We start from the raw sequence: 6,000 nt of genomic DNA on the forward strand, positions 1-6,000 counted from the left end.
CTGTCACTGCTCTGGGAGATGAATTATTTGGTCGAGATGGTAGTGCACAGAGCATTGCTGGAAGCAACTTTTTGGAAGGAAGGATGAGGACAAATATTTATGTAATGAATATATATAAATAATTTGTTTATGTTCTCTGTGGAACTGGTTGCCTGTGTTGTAATCAGACCACACAAATGTGGAATTCAGAGCCTGTGCTGTAATCAGACCACGTAAATGTGGAATTTAGAACGTTTTGAATTGTGCCATTTATGTGTTTTCTGTTAAAATGTGAACTGGTTGCCTGAGTGGGATTGATGGGTTTTTTCTGCTCATTCTGATGTCCTTTGCATGTGTGATGAGTTAGATGCCAACAGGGTGGCTCAAGACACACAGTGGAGTAAGAACTAAACACAGTGCATACATGAGGCAATAATTGTCTTAGAAATAACCGGTACATATGAATCTCTTACAAATCTATTCCATCTCGTGCATACACGAGGCAATAATTGTCTTAGAAAAATAACTGTTACATATGAATCTCTTACAATAGCTCTAATAAAAAGTTCAAGAACACAAAGTCAGGACATGATATTGGTATGATGCCCATATCATGCCCAAATATGTTCAACCAAATCCTTTTTTATCTAAGTATGGATGGTTCGATCATGGATTTCAGCATCTTTTTCAACCACTTTGGAGAATTGAGGTATAGAGCCGACATGAATCTGTGGTGCTGTAGCAGTAGATGATCCAGCGGCATCATTCAAATCTAGGAAATCTTCAACCATATCCTTCTCGTCCTCAACTATCATGTTATGTAGTATGACACATGCTTGCATTATGTTTGAAATATCTGCTTGGTACCATAGGCGTGATGGTTCAACCATAATTTTAAAACATTGTTTAAGGACTCCAAATGCTCGCTCCACATCCTTTCTTACCCCTTCTTGCCTTTCTGCATACAACTTATCTTTTGCTGTTTGAGGTTCTTTGATACTCTTCACAAATGTAGCCCATTATGGATATATCCCATCTATTAGATTGTACCCAATGTTGTACTTTCTCCCATTGACATAATACTCAACTTGAGGATCACACCCTTGAAGTCTTTCAGTGAACAGGGGTGATTGATTAATGACATTTATGTCATTGTTTGCCCCAGCAACCCCAAAGAAGGCATGCCATATCCACAAGTCTTGGGAAGCAACGACCTCAAGGATTATTGTGGGGGGCTCCATTGCCATGAGTGTATTGTCCCTTCCATGCAACTGGACAATTTTTCCATTTCTAATGCATACAATCCAAACTTCCTAACATTCTAGTAAATCCACGACCCTCACCAATGTCTAGTAGATGCTGCACATCATCAGTATTAGGCCTTCGCATATATCTTTCTCCAAACTTGGCAATCACCCCTTTAGCAAATTGTTCAAGACACAATAAAGTTGTGGAAGCACCAATCTTGATATACTCATTAGTTTGATCAGCGGGGATGCCATAGCCAACATATGAATTGCGGCTGTGCATTTCTGCAATGGAGATAAGCCTTCACGGTTGATAGCATCTGTTCTCTGAGTGAAGAATGGCGACCACTCGCCAAGAGCTTCCACAATTCATAGAAATAGGGGTCTTCTCATGCGGTACCTTGTACGAAACTTGTTCTCAGGGTAGCGAGGATTCTCAGAGAAGTAATCTGCTATGAGAATTTGGTTGCATACTTCACGGTTTCTTTCTATGTACCTCCTAGTGCACGGTTGATGCCTATGCTATGGAGCTCCCATTGTTGCCTGGATGTTGGAGGCTATCTGTCTAACAATGTTGTTGAGATTGTTCTGTAGTCCAACATAGTCATCCATTGTGAACACCTTGGTTGGCTCGATAATTCCATCATCTGACTCATCTGAGCTTGTGTTTGACATGCCTAAAAAAGGACCGACATGAATCTGATTAGTACCATGATAATAATCAAATTGCATCTCTACAGTTTTTTGAGGGATGCATCTGTAGAACTGTAGCACACTAAATCTAACAATTTACTAGTTTCAATCATTGATATCTATATAGGAAAAGGACTACAATTTCCACAACAATATGACACACAATGATGCCACTGCGGTTCTCAAAGAAAAATGAAAATCATGACTGTCAGTGTCGTCGCCATTGTCAACATGTCATCGAGGCGTCGAATGTTTGATAAGTGAAGTGACCTTTATACTCTAAGCCATAGATTGATTAATAAATAATCTAATTTCTCATAGGAACTTAACCCAAAATTGCAAAGAAATCCAAACCCTATTTTACCAAGAACGGCTATGAACTAACCTGACAATCCGCCAAAGATACAGGGTCGATTTCATGGGGTAGTAGCGCAAATAGACTTGGTGCGAATCCGATTAGCCGAAGCCCAGAGCGATTGGTGGTGGTGCTTTGCTTCAATTTGTAGAGACCTAGGAAGGGACGACACTATGGTGGCGCACATGGCAGAAGGGCGAACAGCTGACGAAGAATAGAATAAGACCGGTACGTACGTGGAGACGGGCGAACAGCCAAAGAGGAATAAAGTGGAGGTGACGAACGCCCTAGGCCAGGCGAGGAATCACGGCACTTGCAGCCCGCGTTGGGAGCTTTGGTAGCCCAAATCATCGATGCCTATGTGGCCTAGACCTTTATGCGTGAGGCATACAGAAGTTGTGGCCTGCGTTGGCCTTGCCCTTAAAAATGCTCCCAAATTCCAGAGCCAAATTTGCTCAATCCACTAGTGTGTTTTTACTAGCTACATCAACGTAACGCTTTGCTTTTATTTTATTTTTTTATTTAGGGACGAACGACACTATGTTTATATTGGTATAGCAAAAAAAGAAGCAAATACAAAATTATGACCCAGAAATGGAAACAAAAAACAACTAAATGGTAACCACGTCCCATGATAACTCAACCATGCTAATCGCTCCATGCAAAAACTTTGTTAGAAGCTGGTCTGAGTTGATGAATAAAATGTGATAGCGTATCACTCAAATCTAACCAAAAAAGAAACATGGCCAATTAATAATTGACATTGTGATTTTAAAAGTACAAATTTCAAAATTTCGTTAGAGGCTAGCCTAAGTCCTACATCCAGTTTAGGCCAAACTCCTGAGCACACGCCACGAGAAACCATTGGTCGTCTAGTCCCTCACCGGTCGTTGCACTCACACATTCAGGACGGCATTGCGTCCCGCCGTCTAGTGGTGAGCGAGCCTTGTTTGTATCTCATCCAAAGAGCTCCCACGCTGAGGCTACATGTAATCCCTCTGCCCTCGCCCCGTCCCTAGCGATGCACCTGCACACCGCTGTCTGTTGCAGTGCTGCACTGCATCGGTTCTTCATGGGCTCGTTCCCCGTGTAGCCATCCGCAACTCAGCATCACCATGCGGTGCCTCCCGAATAATTTGTCGTAGCCTTTGAAATTTGGGTGAATACCCTCGATTATTGTCTGGTAGTCTCTGATTGTGGTGTTTACTTGGGATTATTGAGGCATATGTGATAAATCTTCCAATGTTTTCTACTTCTCCTAACTTTGGTGTCGCTCTATCTACTAGTACACATTGGTTGGCTTGACATGTTTCCTTTAACCATTTTGTTGTGCCGTTAATTAGTGAAATCAAATTTCTTTGCAGTCCTTCTTGTGTGCTCTACTTGCTTTTGTTAACCCTCAGCGTGGGATCTTCTGGTATTTAGCCGAGTTTTTTCAACGGGAAGTTTTGAAACTTGAAATTTTGGCTCTACCGTACCGCTGCAACCCACGTAGCACAAGCATCACATTGGATTATTTGGCACACTCTTATGTGATGATTGATGAGTCATCTGGACGAAGGCTTGATTGAGCAATACACCCTAGTGTCCACGGTGCCATGTATAATTACACTCCATTAAATTAAAGTAAAGGAGGTGGAGCCGAATTGGGCATTTTGAAATTAGAGGAACAAAGGTGACCTCGTGCAAAAAGCATATAACCCCGTTCGTTTCGCTGAAAAAAGAAGCTGAAATATTGTTCCAGCCGATTTATTGTGAGAGAAAAACACTGTTCTGACTGAAAAAACAAGCTGAAAAAGACGGATTATAAGAGAAGCAAACAGGGCCATACAATGCACCAAACTATGATATATTTTTGTTTTGCCATTCATAATATGGGAGGATGGGTTCACTTAAGAAGCTTTACACCGTGGTCATCATAATTACATTGTAGGATCGTACTCATATGTATATATAATACATATTTCTTGTAAGTTGTAACATGTATTCACTTAGTTGGCTCAGAGATATTGGGCATTTTGTTCGTGTGCTAGATTAGACCTAGTTATATGTACATACATTATGTTATATGTGCTTTGTCTTGGTCTCACTACTATTGAATTTCCTCCATAATCTTCCTTTTTTGAGATTATATAGTACAACACAGACGCTCCAAACGCACACACACTCACCCCTAAGAACGCACACATAATGTCATAAAATTTTATACTTCATACGAGCATACTCGGCGAAGGTAAGGTGCATGCTATTGCGGTTATATAACAAAGAACTAGTGTAAGCAAGCTTGTCCATTGCAAGTAGATGCATCTAGGGAGGATTTGAAATTGAAATTCTGGTTTCAAAATACACTTTGAACTAGAATTGATAGAAGAAAAGCTATTGCTAAACGCTAAAACATTATTGTTAATCTCTTCTTATGCCCATTTATGGGTGGTCCAACCTCGAGTATCCACGGTGCAAGACATGGGCCGTACCGCAAGGGATGGTCTAGCCCACAAGATGAAGGCTTGCAGCTCACGGCACTGCTCGGCGCACGCTGCAAGCCACCCTAGCAATATCCTAAAGATAGCATAGGATCTGTTAGGATATACCGAATGCTTGATTTCTTGTAAAGATTGTATCTTACCCGATTAAACTTAAACTCGATCGGCATGTAACCCTACCCCTAGGCTATATAAGGTGGGTAGGGGATCCCCTCAAAACACATTCAATCATTACGATAGCCAATACGAATCAACAGGACACACGACTAGGGTTTTACATCACGCTAACGGCCTGAGCCTATCTAAACTTGTTCCCTGTTTGCCATCTCGTTCCTGTTCACACGCACCCCTCCGTACAATCTACCACTATGGGCATACCCCTCGGTGGACTGCCAACGATATTCTATCAATAGTTGGCGCGCTGGGTAAGGGTGTGCGTGTTGTTCCCATGGCGAACCAAATGGTGCGTCTTCCAAGCTCTTTGTTCTCCCCCAAGCCTAGCCAATCCTTCATGGTCAGATCTGTCTCCTAGGTCATCAACGCCAACGGTGATGAGGAGATCGTCGAGTCAGTGTAGGATAATCCTGCGCCGATCATGCCATCACCTGCGTTAGCAGATCCGATCCCGAAACCTGTTCTAGGGTCGCCTTCCTCGCTAAAAGCTCACCGATCGGCGCCATGTCGGTCGAGGAAACCGATTGATCAAGATGACCTGATCACATCTATAGATTGGGTCGATAAGGGCTTAACCGAGTGCTTGTCGCTCGCGAAGTTGATCTTAGATCGGTCTCCCTACGACGATGAGTTTCCACCGCTCCAACACTTCTAGGCGGTTAGCGCTAAGCGCTCCGCTCGGCCACGGTGTCCAAGGTGGCAAGATACAGATCTAAGCATCATGGCGACTCCAGAAGGGCGTATAGTCTAGCGCCGACCATTCTCCAGATCTGAAAGGACCTTGATGTCGCCTAGAGGGGGTGAATAGGCGCTTCAAAAAATTAACATCAAATAAAACTTACAGCGGATTAGTAGAGTGCACGACACTGCTGCTTTAATACTGTAGCACTATCATGCCCTTGCAGACAGCTCAACACAAGCTGTGCTGAGAACTCAAACTTTGGAGATGTGCTTGGAGATGTCCAGTGGCAAGTCCACTAAGTACCTGCACTCACAAACACGCACAACCAAGTAAATTGAGTGAAACATAAATAATGCAATTCAAAGCACAAGAGAGAAGACACACGAT

This window comes from Miscanthus floridulus, chromosome 5 (genome assembly GCF_019320115.1).
Source record: "Miscanthus floridulus cultivar M001 chromosome 5, ASM1932011v1, whole genome shotgun sequence".
NCBI lineage: Eukaryota > Viridiplantae > Streptophyta > Magnoliopsida > Poales > Poaceae > Miscanthus > Miscanthus floridulus.